The sequence below is a fragment of the Ochotona curzoniae genome, unplaced genomic scaffold (assembly GCF_017591425.1).
Source record: "Ochotona curzoniae isolate NIBS_2020 unplaced genomic scaffold, NIBS_Ocur_1.0 contig_3643, whole genome shotgun sequence".
NCBI classification, from domain to species: Eukaryota; Metazoa; Chordata; class Mammalia; order Lagomorpha; family Ochotonidae; genus Ochotona; species Ochotona curzoniae.
Genome location: NW_024465933.1, coordinates 2,884,119 through 2,896,147, shown reverse-complemented (window position 1 = coordinate 2,896,147; position 12,029 = coordinate 2,884,119). Strand labels below are relative to the sequence as shown.

The following is a 12,029-nucleotide window of genomic DNA, read 5'->3' as shown; positions in this document are numbered from 1 at the left end:
CTGCCGAGATTAGGATGGTGACCATATGGGATCCTGGGCGTGCAAGGCGAGGACTTTAATCACTACACTATCGCGCTGGGCCCTGAAGGTAATTTCTTGATTTGAATCTACTACACAGCAAAGCATCACTAGGCAGTTTAGTTGATTTGTCTTCAGTCTCAGTTTTGTCAAACAAATAACCCAACCATGATACATGACCATTCATGCAGACTTCTGTGAAATATAAATAAGATAGAACATATACCAGTTTTTTAAAGCTAAGGCATGGTATGAGTAGACAAGACGTTAATTCAAATTGTCATAGATGACAAGCAAATTACATTATTCAGGTCAGATATAAATTACCATAAGCTTAGAGAAAATTTTGAATTTACACCTTATTATCCTTCAGCTTGTGTATGTAACTGTGGGTTTGAACATAGAAAACATCATATGTAATGAAACAAGTCTTCTAGTTTTACTTCTTTCTTACACCAGCTCCAAACTGCTTCATATGGGTTGGTAGGACAGGGGTATTTTCTTTTTAAAAAAAAAAATTGTGATTATCACTTTCCTGGAATTTTACCTACCCTGCTCCCCAAGTCTCCTCCCCTCCACAGAGTTCCCTTTATTATTACAATAGTATCAGTGCATCAGTAACTGAGGAGGTTAAGTCTTGATACAAGCACTCCAGGGTTGGACCATACATTCTGTGATTTTTTCCTGTGGCCATGGTTTGAATCCAGCGGCCCATTTGGGGACTCCCCCAGAGAAACTTCACTTGGGTTGAACTCAAATTTGACTCTTGTGTGAGCCATAGTGCAGGGTCAGGTGTGGTCTGTCACTTGTACCAGTCAGCACACATACCAGTGTTTGCAGCTGCCTGGTTAATTTTACTTGAGACCTGTATCCTCACATGAACTGACAGGTGCTGTGGCCCAGCCCAGGCAGTCCACCACCACAGACCCAATCCTCACACACACCATCAGGTACTGTGGCCTAGTCAGAGCAACCCCCAATGACCCCACCAGGCCTGTTCCCAGCCCCTATTTTTGTGCATGCCAACTTCTATTGCAGCCTAGCCCGGCCCTGCTTATATCTTATCCAGCTCTTGTACACACCTAAGGTACTGTGGCTTAGCTCAGTCTGCCCTGCCCCCTGACCTGGCCTTCATGTACGCCAACAGATTCTTCCACCTTGTCCTGCCTTGCACCCTCTAACCCTGCTTCTTGTGCTCACCACTGATAAGTACGGTCTAGCAGGGGATTGCCCACAGTCCCCCCACCAGGCATGTTTCCAGATTCAGATCTTTCGCCTGCCAGTGGTGACTGCAATCCAGCCCGACATGACTTGTCCCCAATCCTGGAATTTACCAGCTGGTGCTGCAGTGTAGCCTGACTGGTGTACCCTGATTCTGATTATCCTGCATGTTAGCCTGCCCTGCTCTCAGTCCCAGCTCTCATACTTACCAGTGGAAGCAGCAGCCCAGCAACAAAGTCCCCAAAGTTCCACCACCAAGCCCACTCCCAAAACTGGGTCTTGGGTGTGCTAGCAGGTACTGTGGCCCAGTTTGAGGTGGCCCACTTCCAGTCTAAGCATTTTCCTACAGGTGCTACAGCTTGGCTCCACCTGGCCTACTCCCAGTCCCAACTCTCAATTGCAGGTGCAACAGCCTAACCCAACCTGGTTCACTCCAGCCCTCATGTAAACCAGCAGCTGTTGCAGACCAATCCAGCCTTGCCTGCACCCTGTTCTGTCTCTCACTCATGCCAGTCTGTACTGTGAACTGACCTTTTCTTAGTTCACCTCCAGGCCTGGCTTACATGTATACCAATAGGTATTATAGCCCAGCAAGATCTAACCTGCTCCCAGCCCAGGTGCTCCAAGTAGGACTTAAGCCCACAGGAGCGTTTCTGGTGTTGGCCTAAGCTAGTTCATGAAACACAGACTTACTCACGTCTTGAACCCAGTATGTGCAGTCATGGTTGTATGCCTAGCAGTTCTTTGCTCTGTAACCATGGGTCTTAAGCCAGGCTTCTAGAAACATTTCTGACTATTTCCATTAAACTGCTAGAAGTAATATCAGACTTGGTGAGTGATCCCATCAAAAGTTTCTATCCCCTGTGTCTTCACTGGGGAAGGTACCTCTATTTCCCTGCTCCTTTGGAAATGGAGATCTATCACATATGTGTATGCACATGTGCAGACAGACATTGCAAATATACACACTGAACACAGCTACCCCAAATGCTCTAATATCTATTTTCTCTCAGCCTCAAGCCATTTTTCTAGGCTAAAATTGAGAGTTCAGTGCTGGGGTCTGTGCAGTGGGTGTGGAGGACATGAAGGCGTGTGGAGAACTGTTCCATTGCAGGCAGGGCCACAAGGAATTTCCCGCTGTATAGCAGGGCCCAGCGGATGTCTCTACAACCACCTGAAGGCAGTTTCACCTTCCTTTGCATGGACACCAGACAGAATTATGTAATCTATTCAGGCATTGTTTACTGCTGCAGAGTTGGTTTTTTTCTTTTTTTTTTTTTTTTACCATCAATGTGAGCTTGGAGGTTAATGTTGCTGATAACTGCAAAAGGGCCTTTTATTATTCATTCTGTCTCTGTTTCTGCTGTCCCCATTTAACCATCCTGGTCTTTAGGTTCCCCCCTCTTTTTTTTAAGCATTAATAACTGCATAATGCATCACAAACACTTGTTGCTTATTCTTTCTCCAAATTTCATTTACAAATGCTGACATCAAGGAATCAAAGCATGGCTATCAATTATTATTTTTTGATGCATTTCCTCTTTTAACTGATTCAAGATTAAGTTGTAGAATGAGGATTATAGTAGGAATGTGTTACCGATTGATATGCGCTGTCTATTGAAAACTTCTATTGAGAGTTTTAAGGTGAAACAAAGGGCAGAATTATCCTTGGAAACACCCACTTGACCATGAAGTAAAAAGGCTGTACCAGCACTCTGTATATAAAAGCGGGACAGCTTTCTTGCATTTGTCCATGATGGTCATGAAACCGTAGTGGTCCATTTCTTTTCTATGCCCACCCCACACACCCTTCTCAAGTTCCAAACTCGGCTTGAGCTGGACTCTGGCAGTTCAGTTAAGGATAACAAATGCCACTTATTACCAATCCCTACTGCAAGTTCAGCTCAGTGATCTAACTGTTTGCCTTGATGTAACTGTCTTCTACTATTTTTTTTTTAATTTTCCTTTTGCATTTTAAACTGTGCTTATTTACATTCAAACTCCATAAAGACATGCTCTACTTGAAACTGTTAACTCACTCCCAGGTCCCCTTTTTGGATTGTGTCTCAAAGCTCTTCTTACCAGTATCTGGAGAAATACAAATTAAAGAATTTCTCTAGTGAACCCAAACTCCAGCCAACAGAAGTCACAGTTTTCCACTGAGAAATAAAAGTGGGGCTACAGAGGGTTATGCCTGACATTACTCTCCAAATGAGAATTCTGTTATGTGTTTACTAACAGAATTCCAAAAGGGAGAGTGAAATTCCAGAGTGAGAAGAATTCAACAGCAGGAGCTGGCAAATGTTCCCCAAGGAAGATGCCAAGCACCCAACTAGGACTGGGGAGAGAGAACATGTGGAGAAGCATCTTCTGGTGCATGAGCTGGTTGTACAGAATGACAGCCTGGAGGGTCGTAGACACAGAAGCCTGCAGCTGCTAGGGTTGAAGCAGAACCAAGAGGAAGCCAGTCAACCTCCTGCGGCGAAGTGCCAATTACAGTGAATGCCCGAATTCTGCCAGACGGGTTGCATAACAAACATGACTCTCAAGCAGAACTCGCAGTCCTTATCAACACACAGTCCTAACCTGTGAAGACAGGACAGTTGCACGAAAGACTGTGAAAACTGAGATCATGACGGAGACGGGAGATGCGGGGGAGGGGGCTAAGTTTCATTTTCACCTTTCACTTTTTGCGAGTTGAGAATAATGCTGAACTTAACCACCATTATCCCATGTTATGATATTATAACAAAAAAAATGTATTTGTGGGTGAACAAATGCAAGCAGAACACATCATCTCTTTATTATCTCCTGCAGTGACACATCCAAGCCCGGTGCCTTAGCTTGACACTGGTTTGGTTCATGTGGTTCTACTTCAGTTGAATAGTGCCTACGTGGGATTTTGGATGGGGAGACATGGGCACCATGCAGTCAACTGGGGTCACACTTGTGGTTCTGTCACCCCATGTTGTATTTTACTACAGATCTGAACTTTGGGTAAAGGTTTTTCTTCTGGATGTACCTCATTTGTTCACCTGGTAGTTTCAGTCACAAAAAAATAACTCACAGCCGTTCCCTCTCATTCCATTCTCAATGAAAGATATAAGGCCAACCCAGATGCAAGGGATGGGAAATAGATCTGACATGAAAATGCATTGCTAAAGGATGAGAGAGGACAGGGGGCCAGTTAGGCCTGTTACTGAAGTCACAGCATCCCACAGGAGTCAGGGCACACAAGGAAATCCAAGAAAGAAAAGAGCAGGCAGTAGATGTGTCAACATATTTAATCCTAGGTCAAGAGGGGAGTATTTCTCAGCCACGCTTCTGTGAGTGAGGTACAGGAAGCGGCTTATTCTTTTATATTGATCAGGATCCTCCTCCAGGAAATCTGTTTAAAAACCTTTTCCTTTAGCCAGAGAGTGTTCTTGGCTACTATGATCCTCTGCCTATCTCATTCATAACACTTAAAAGAACGTGCTGTTTTAGTATCTGCTTTTCCTGCTGGACTCGGAATCCTCGCAGTTCCCCGATGTCCTTGTACTTGCCCTCTACATGCACAGAGTACAGCATGAGTTCATTTTTGCCAGAAAATCAATACACACAAAAAATGTGACTGAAGAATCAAGAAATGTCTTCATATTTTTATCCATTAACAGGCAAAAAATGTTCAAATAATAATATTTTGGTGTCACCTATGTGCCTTTATCCATTCATTGTAACTAGAGACATTATTAATAATTGACATTAGTTATTAATAATTGTATAATGCATCACAAAAGCTTGTTGCTTATCCTTTCTCCAAATACCATCTGCAAATGCTGATACCAAGGAAACAAAAAATGGCTATCTATTTAGCCTAAAGTCTTTACTGAAAAAAGGAGTGAGTGACTGCAGTAAGCAGAAGAACAGACTCTTTCGCTAGGAGTGGTCTCTAATCAGCTAGACCTAATGTAACTAAAAAAAACAAAGCCCACATCTTATTTAAAATGTTTAATCTTCCCAAAAGATATATTCCATCTTTGATCCTAGGCAAAAACACAAACTTGTTATAAAATAGAATGTGAACAGAATAAAATTTATTCTACCGGTTATTATAAGCAAGCTTTGTACCAGCCATTCCCACAGCCTTTTAAAATGCGATCCTCAGAGTTGCCTAGTGAGTTCGATTTTCTTTATGATTTCTAGAAAGACAGAAATTGGGTCAGAGCAATCTGATAAAACTACTGTAAACCATCACCACCAAAGCATTAATTTGTTGGCACTGTTGCCAAGCATGGTATGCTTGCACTACAATAGTAATAAAAAATGAGCATCCTGATTTATTGTGGTTTACCAGGAAATACTGTCATAAGTCCAGTTATTCTATCTGAGCCTATACTTCTTGCTTGGTTTTCACTTCTCTGGATGTGTGTACTCATCTTGCATGTAAGTTATTATCAACAATGCTTTTGTGTTATTACTGTCAGTACGTTCATCAGCAAAATTAACCAGTGGCTTCAGTGTTATCAAGTAAAGCACTCTTTTAGAATTTTCTAGGACAAAGCATGTTTCTCATCAATCAACTTGGTAAATTCCCCTTTAGAAGATCGCACTCTTGGATTCAGTTGCGGTTCAGCACTTGGCTCCCAGCCTTTTGCTGCTCACATTAAATGGCCTCAGTTACACCAGAGCTCCTTCCAAAGGTCTCCCCTCGTTGTCCTTTGATTGACACCCTAACATCTGAGATTTCTGTAGCGACTTTTAACCAGGTCATTGGAGCATGCATGGTAAGTTCAAATGCCTTACAAACCGTAGTGCATAGAGCTCTCACTATACCCAGGAAAATGATCCACATCACCCATTATTGCACTTACGTGACTCAGTTCTCCAAGTTTTGCTTAATCCCAGGCCATGCTGAATGACATTACTTATAAGTGTTTTTCATCATCACTCCCTTCCCATGACAGTTTCTACTCTGCTGCAAACATTTCTGTAGAACTATCAGAACAATGAAGACCAGTATTTATTTATAATTCATTATATTCAGACACCATTCTTAATGGATTACACATTATTATCTCATTTCATTCTCCTCTTTAGTTCTCAATAGTATGAACGTATCAGTTACTATTGTCATCCAACCCCTAGGAAGGAAGCTCAGGTCTATGAAAGGAAATGTGCCACATCATCACTAGTAAAACAAACAAAAAACTGGAGGCAGGATTCAAACCCAGATTTGGGGGGTTTTCCAAACTTTGGTGCTCAGTGCTATATTATACATATTTATAATTAGCGTAAAATTCATCCTACAAATGTGGAATACAAAAATGACAGGCTTTTTTTAAAGTAAAAACAGATGCCTATTTTTAATTTTTCTGATCTGGGATACAAGAAGCCCACTTGGATGTACAGGATCAAGTCTGAAATGACAATGGTCCAAAGCAGGGCATGCAGTACGGTTCCTCCAACCTTCAGTTCATGGTAGTTATTACAAGGAAGCCGATTATCCAACAGTAAGAGCACTCTGAACAACAGAATTCCACGTATGGAGGCTAGAACCTTAATGAATGAAGTCCAACCTCAAGGGCAGCACCATATAAACTCTTGTCAACTTGCCTCCACTCACCCCAGAAATAGTTTTTACCCCTCTATCAAGGGCGAGGAAGGATTGCTCTACTGGTCTGCACTGTTGTAGGTTCCAGGCCCCCCTTTTCTCTTCTCATAATAAACCGCCCCCACTTTTTTCCCTATCATCAAAGATTACATCCTTTTTTTTTTCCCCTCTTAGCACAGTCTTCTCTGTGAGTTACCAGTTTTAAAAACTAAAATGCAACACGTGAGACAGAGATACTGGCACCTGCTTCCTTGTCTCCATCTCTCATGCCCTGCACAGGCAACTCCTCATCTCCTCCTAATGGCACTGCTTGGTTTTGCTTACCAGAAAAGGCTTACGGCAGCCTTTGGGTTTTACTTGAATAGAGTCTGTGAATCATTTAACTGACATTTATTGAAATGGAGTTGTATTTAAAAATTGGGAGATTTTACAAAACAGCAATCACATCTGAAAGCATTGGACAGGCGTTTCTCGTAGCAGCATCAGCCGGTGCTGAGTAGCTTCTATCCTCTGAGGAATCCTGCCCTCTGCAGCGCACCTGCCTCTCCATCAATGCATTCCAACCTTCACCAGCTAGGATCTGATTTTCCTCATGGTGGAGAAATCGGTGTGTGCTCCAGAAAGTTCATGCCCACCCCCCAAAAAATGGAGGTAAAAAATAATGCACAAGTCCATGAATTTTTGTAAAGACCTACTCCATTTGTGTTTCATTTCCATGCTTATAACAAAGGGAAAAATCCATGGCTTCAAACTCCAAAACAAATTGGAACGCACATTTTACTTTGTGACAGTGATGGACAGTGATTTACTTGTGCATTCTGTGTTGCTGTCTAAGCAAAGAAGGGAACCTGTTTCGGAGGAGGGCACCTCTCTGACTCACAAGCTAATGTACCTATCTGTGTTGCAGGTGTCTCAGTTTGTGGCATTTCTCAAAAGAACTGAAGCACAGGAAGTAAAACATAAAGAAGCCCAGATTTCTAAAAGATTATTACTGCTTTCATTTAGGGGCTTCCGTTCTTGTTTGTGGTTAGACTTTGAACTGTTAATGTGTGTGTGTGTGTGTGTGTGTGTGTGTGTGTGTGTGTGTGTGTGTGTGTGTGTTAGAGAGAGAGAGAGAGAGAAAGAGAGAGAGATTGTGGGATGCCATTTCGAATGCATCTCCATTCAGGCTAACCTGAGAGGGCAAAGCAAGAAGTCTGCTTGTCATCTCATCTCTGCTTTTAAAATCCTACAATGAAAACTATTTATACAATAATAATGTTGATTTTAAGAAGATTTTATTTAATCCTGGCTTAGGATTTGATATCAGCTATTAAATCCTTTATTATTTTTCAAGGCCACACCAATTTTCCCTTTTCTAAATAATTATCAATGGAAATATGAGATAATAATGAAAGTAACAAAGTATAATCTAATTTATATTCAATAGTTCTGGGACATACAAAAGCACAACAAGATCTTTAAGTGGTTCCCACCACGTTTTATACGGCACACGATGTTTGTGCCCTCAGCAACCATAACAGAGTTGGATGCAAGATATTTGGAAACTATTTGTTTACTGCTTCAGTGATTGAAATTTCAACTTCCGTTTGTATCATATTTATGTGAATACTTACCTCCCTGTTTTCCATTATTTTCAAGAGCATTTGGCTCCCAGTTCTCCATGGGCCTCAAGAATCTCTCTCTGGGGTATCTCTGATTTACTAAGCAACAGTAACTTTAATAAAATACCACAGCAACCAGTGGCAACGTTAATGAGAATTGGGATCTCCTGACACGTTTGCTATACTTCAGTGGCTCCTCCATTCCTCAAAAGAGTTGTTAGGAACAAGCATTTCAAGTGGCTGAACTACGTGTGGTGAAGCAATAGTCTGTGACTATTAGAAGTTGGGATGCACATGAAAGAGGGAAGGAGGGAGGGAGGGAGAGAGAGGAGAGAGAAGAGACTAAGACACATGCAGAAAAACACAGCTTGAGACACACAACCAAAGGGACACACTCCAGAAGAGAGGGAAGGTTCATGCCAATGGCAAAAAGTTAACACGAGAGTGGCTGGACGGTCTTCCCTCTCTTATTGGGTGTAAGAGTTGGATGGCCGTGTTGCTTAGGGAGGAGGGCTGCCATTATCGCCCCGGTGCTTCTCATTGTGAGTGACACAATGACAGCACAGAGGAAGAGGAAAGAGCGAAGGAGAGGCACTGAGTCCTGATTCATCCCTTTCCTGTCCCAAACAACAAGGACAAAGCTGTCTCTTCAGCGAGCCCTTTGCCTCCTTGGACACAGATGATCTCACAGTGAATGCTCTTCAGATCAACCTCACCAAACATGAATGAACTTTGTGCGTAGAACTTACAGAAATGGACACACTATAGCTTCCTTCTCCTCAGCTGAATGAATGCACACAACCCAACAAATATTTATTTTCATTTTTTCCTTAGACATGTGAGAAGGAGAGGCTATATGCTTGAGTCACAGTAAGGTTCATTTGGGTTTCACTTTCTCCTAAGACGTGAGCTGTTTCACAATGAAAATGTAACTCTACATTTGCCTTGAAGTATGATATTTCTGTAAAGAAGGGTACAAAAGTTGTGATCAAAAACTGAACAGAAAGATTTTCTTCTTCTATCTTTGTCTATCTCCTTTAAATCTAAAATGGAGTGTGAGGGACTAAAAATACGTATGCCATTTCTTCTGGTCAGTAGACAATTTACCGCTCTACAAACAGAGCTGAAAACCTCAGGAGAATGCATTCAAGAAGCCATCAATGGAAAGAGATGCTCCAGGAGTTTGAAACAGCAGATAATGAAAGCGTTGTAGAAATTCTGCCTGCATTCAGACTCAAATATATTATAACTTAAGAAGTATTCAGTAAAACTTAGTTGTCTTATTTCCATTTTTGCATTACACATAGTGAAATGTTTTCATTTCTCAGAATTCCATCTTGGGGCCCTAGCAGGTCAACATAGCCAGAACCATTCTAGCTGCCACTGCTAACTTGCTCTACAGCTTACATGCATTATCTGTAAATCAGGAAGGTCCTTCAGGTGACCCACATTTAAAACCTTACTGTCATCACCAGGTAATCTCTGAGTAACCCGCAATGAATTGCGGTAACCCTAACCTTGGAAGACTAGAAAATATCCACCACATAATGTTCAAAACCTGACCTTGGGGCCATGTGATGGCTACGTTTGCTCATCCTCCACCTGTAAGGGCAGCTATTCCTTGTGGGCACCAGTTCTTGTACTGGCTGCTTCACTTCCCATCCAGCTCTCTGCTTATAGTGTTGGAAAGCAATATAGGATGGCTCAAACCTCTTGGGGCCCTGGCACTCACATGGGAGACCCAGAAGAGACTCCTGGCTCAGCTCTAGCTGCTGTGATCATTTGCAAGTGAACCAGAGAATGGAAGATATTTCTGTCTCTCTTCTCTGTAACTCTGTCTTTCCAATAAAAATAACTGAATCTTTGAAAAAAAAATTGGTCAGTTGTGGCTGACAATGCTCGTAGTTTATGGAAAATCATCTCTCCCTTATCCTCTAATAACAGACTTTTGTTCCCAGGTACGGCAAAACTCACTCAACCTAATGCAAAAAGATCTCAAGAAAATCCTACTTTCTTTAGTCAGTGATGGGACCAACGACACATTCCTCCACTGAAACTCTCTCTCTCTCTCTCTCTCTCTCTCTCTCTCAAACACACACACACACACACACACACACTCCTTTGCTAAGTCTGCAGACTTTATTTTCACTCCAAAGGAAGATGGATACTTCTCCATCTTCCGGACAAGTGACATTGTTTCAAATGCTAATTTGAATATTACTTCCTCTACTATTATTTTATCCAACAAAAAAAAATTAATGATTGTTGCTGTAAAAATTGTATTTTCCCAGGAAGAAGTAATTCATTTCTAATTCACAGATTACATTTTGATAACACATTTGATCTTGCATTTCAACTTGATTGGGCTACTGGATGCCCAGAGAGTTGATGAAACTTCATTTCTGGAAGTGTCTGTGATGGCATCTGTGGGATTGTGAAAGTACCGGTGTTTGAATCCTCAGGCTTTACAGAATTCATTCCTGCGTGCATCACCTAGGACCCTCAGGGTCTGAGCAGAATGAGCAGAAGGGGAAGAGGGTGTGTACTCCCTCGTAGGCGGGACAGCAGTGCTCCGTGTCCTACGTCCTCCCATGCCCCTTAAACTCCAGAGCCAATCCTGACCATACCCTCTTTCTGTGTATCTGCATATCTCCCTGCCTAAAATACCCAATAATATAATTCTCTATTTTCCCCTTCCATACCCTGAACATCTAAATGCAAAGATATCATTTTCAACATTGTTCTCTCAGAGACTATGAAAGCAAGTGTTACGTAACAGACACTTAAGTAATACTTCAGGTTTTACAAAATGTATCTTTCAACAGAAGAGGAGCATACATTAGCCAAATATGTTGGATAGGACTGGCATACATTTACATAAGTCTTTAATAACATTAATCAGTTTTAAACTAATCACATGCCTCAGTGGAACACAGGTATTGTTGTTTTGGGGGAAGAACCGACTTAATTTTCTCATAAAAAATATTCTCTGGAATTCTTTCTACTTTTGAAAAAATATCCTAGTATCTTCTTATATACCTCTAAAACTTGAAAGTTTCCTATCAGTATGGAATTATGGTAAATTAAGTAAACTTAAGTATTGCATGATTTCTTTTATGTATAATTCAAGAGAGTTCTTTTTGTGGAAGTTGAGTGCACAATTGTGTTTAGGCCAGGGATATTAAGGAGGTAGAAAAAGGAACAACGTTGATTAATGTGCACTAAGTTATAGTAGGACAGGGGTAACAATCTACTAGAATCCTGATGCACAGCACGACACCTGCACGTAACAATCAGACATTGTATATTTTCCTTTAAACAAGATAGAAAAAAGGAATTTTCACTATTTCTGCCATAAATAAATAGTAAATATTTGAGGAAACAGATTTCTTTAATCTGATTTGAGCATTGCACACTGAGTATTTTTCAGATAATTTTCATGTGTCAATCAAAAATAAAAATCTATAAATATGTTGGGGAGCTTCTGCTACATTAGCATAAGACTCCTTCCTCCTGATTTATATACATACTATAGAGTGATAAGTAAGATACATGCTGTCGTTCCACCACCGAAGCTTTAAGTTCCATAGTGT

At 41.3% G+C, this 12,029-nt stretch overlaps 1 protein-coding gene across 2 annotated transcripts in view; it reads right to left on the bottom strand.

Annotated features, from left to right (window-relative positions):
- Nucleotides 1-12,029, bottom strand: part of NYAP2 (neuronal tyrosine-phosphorylated phosphoinositide-3-kinase adaptor 2) — a 245,167-nt gene that overhangs the window by 48,108 nt on the left and 185,030 nt on the right. The window lies entirely within an intron of this gene.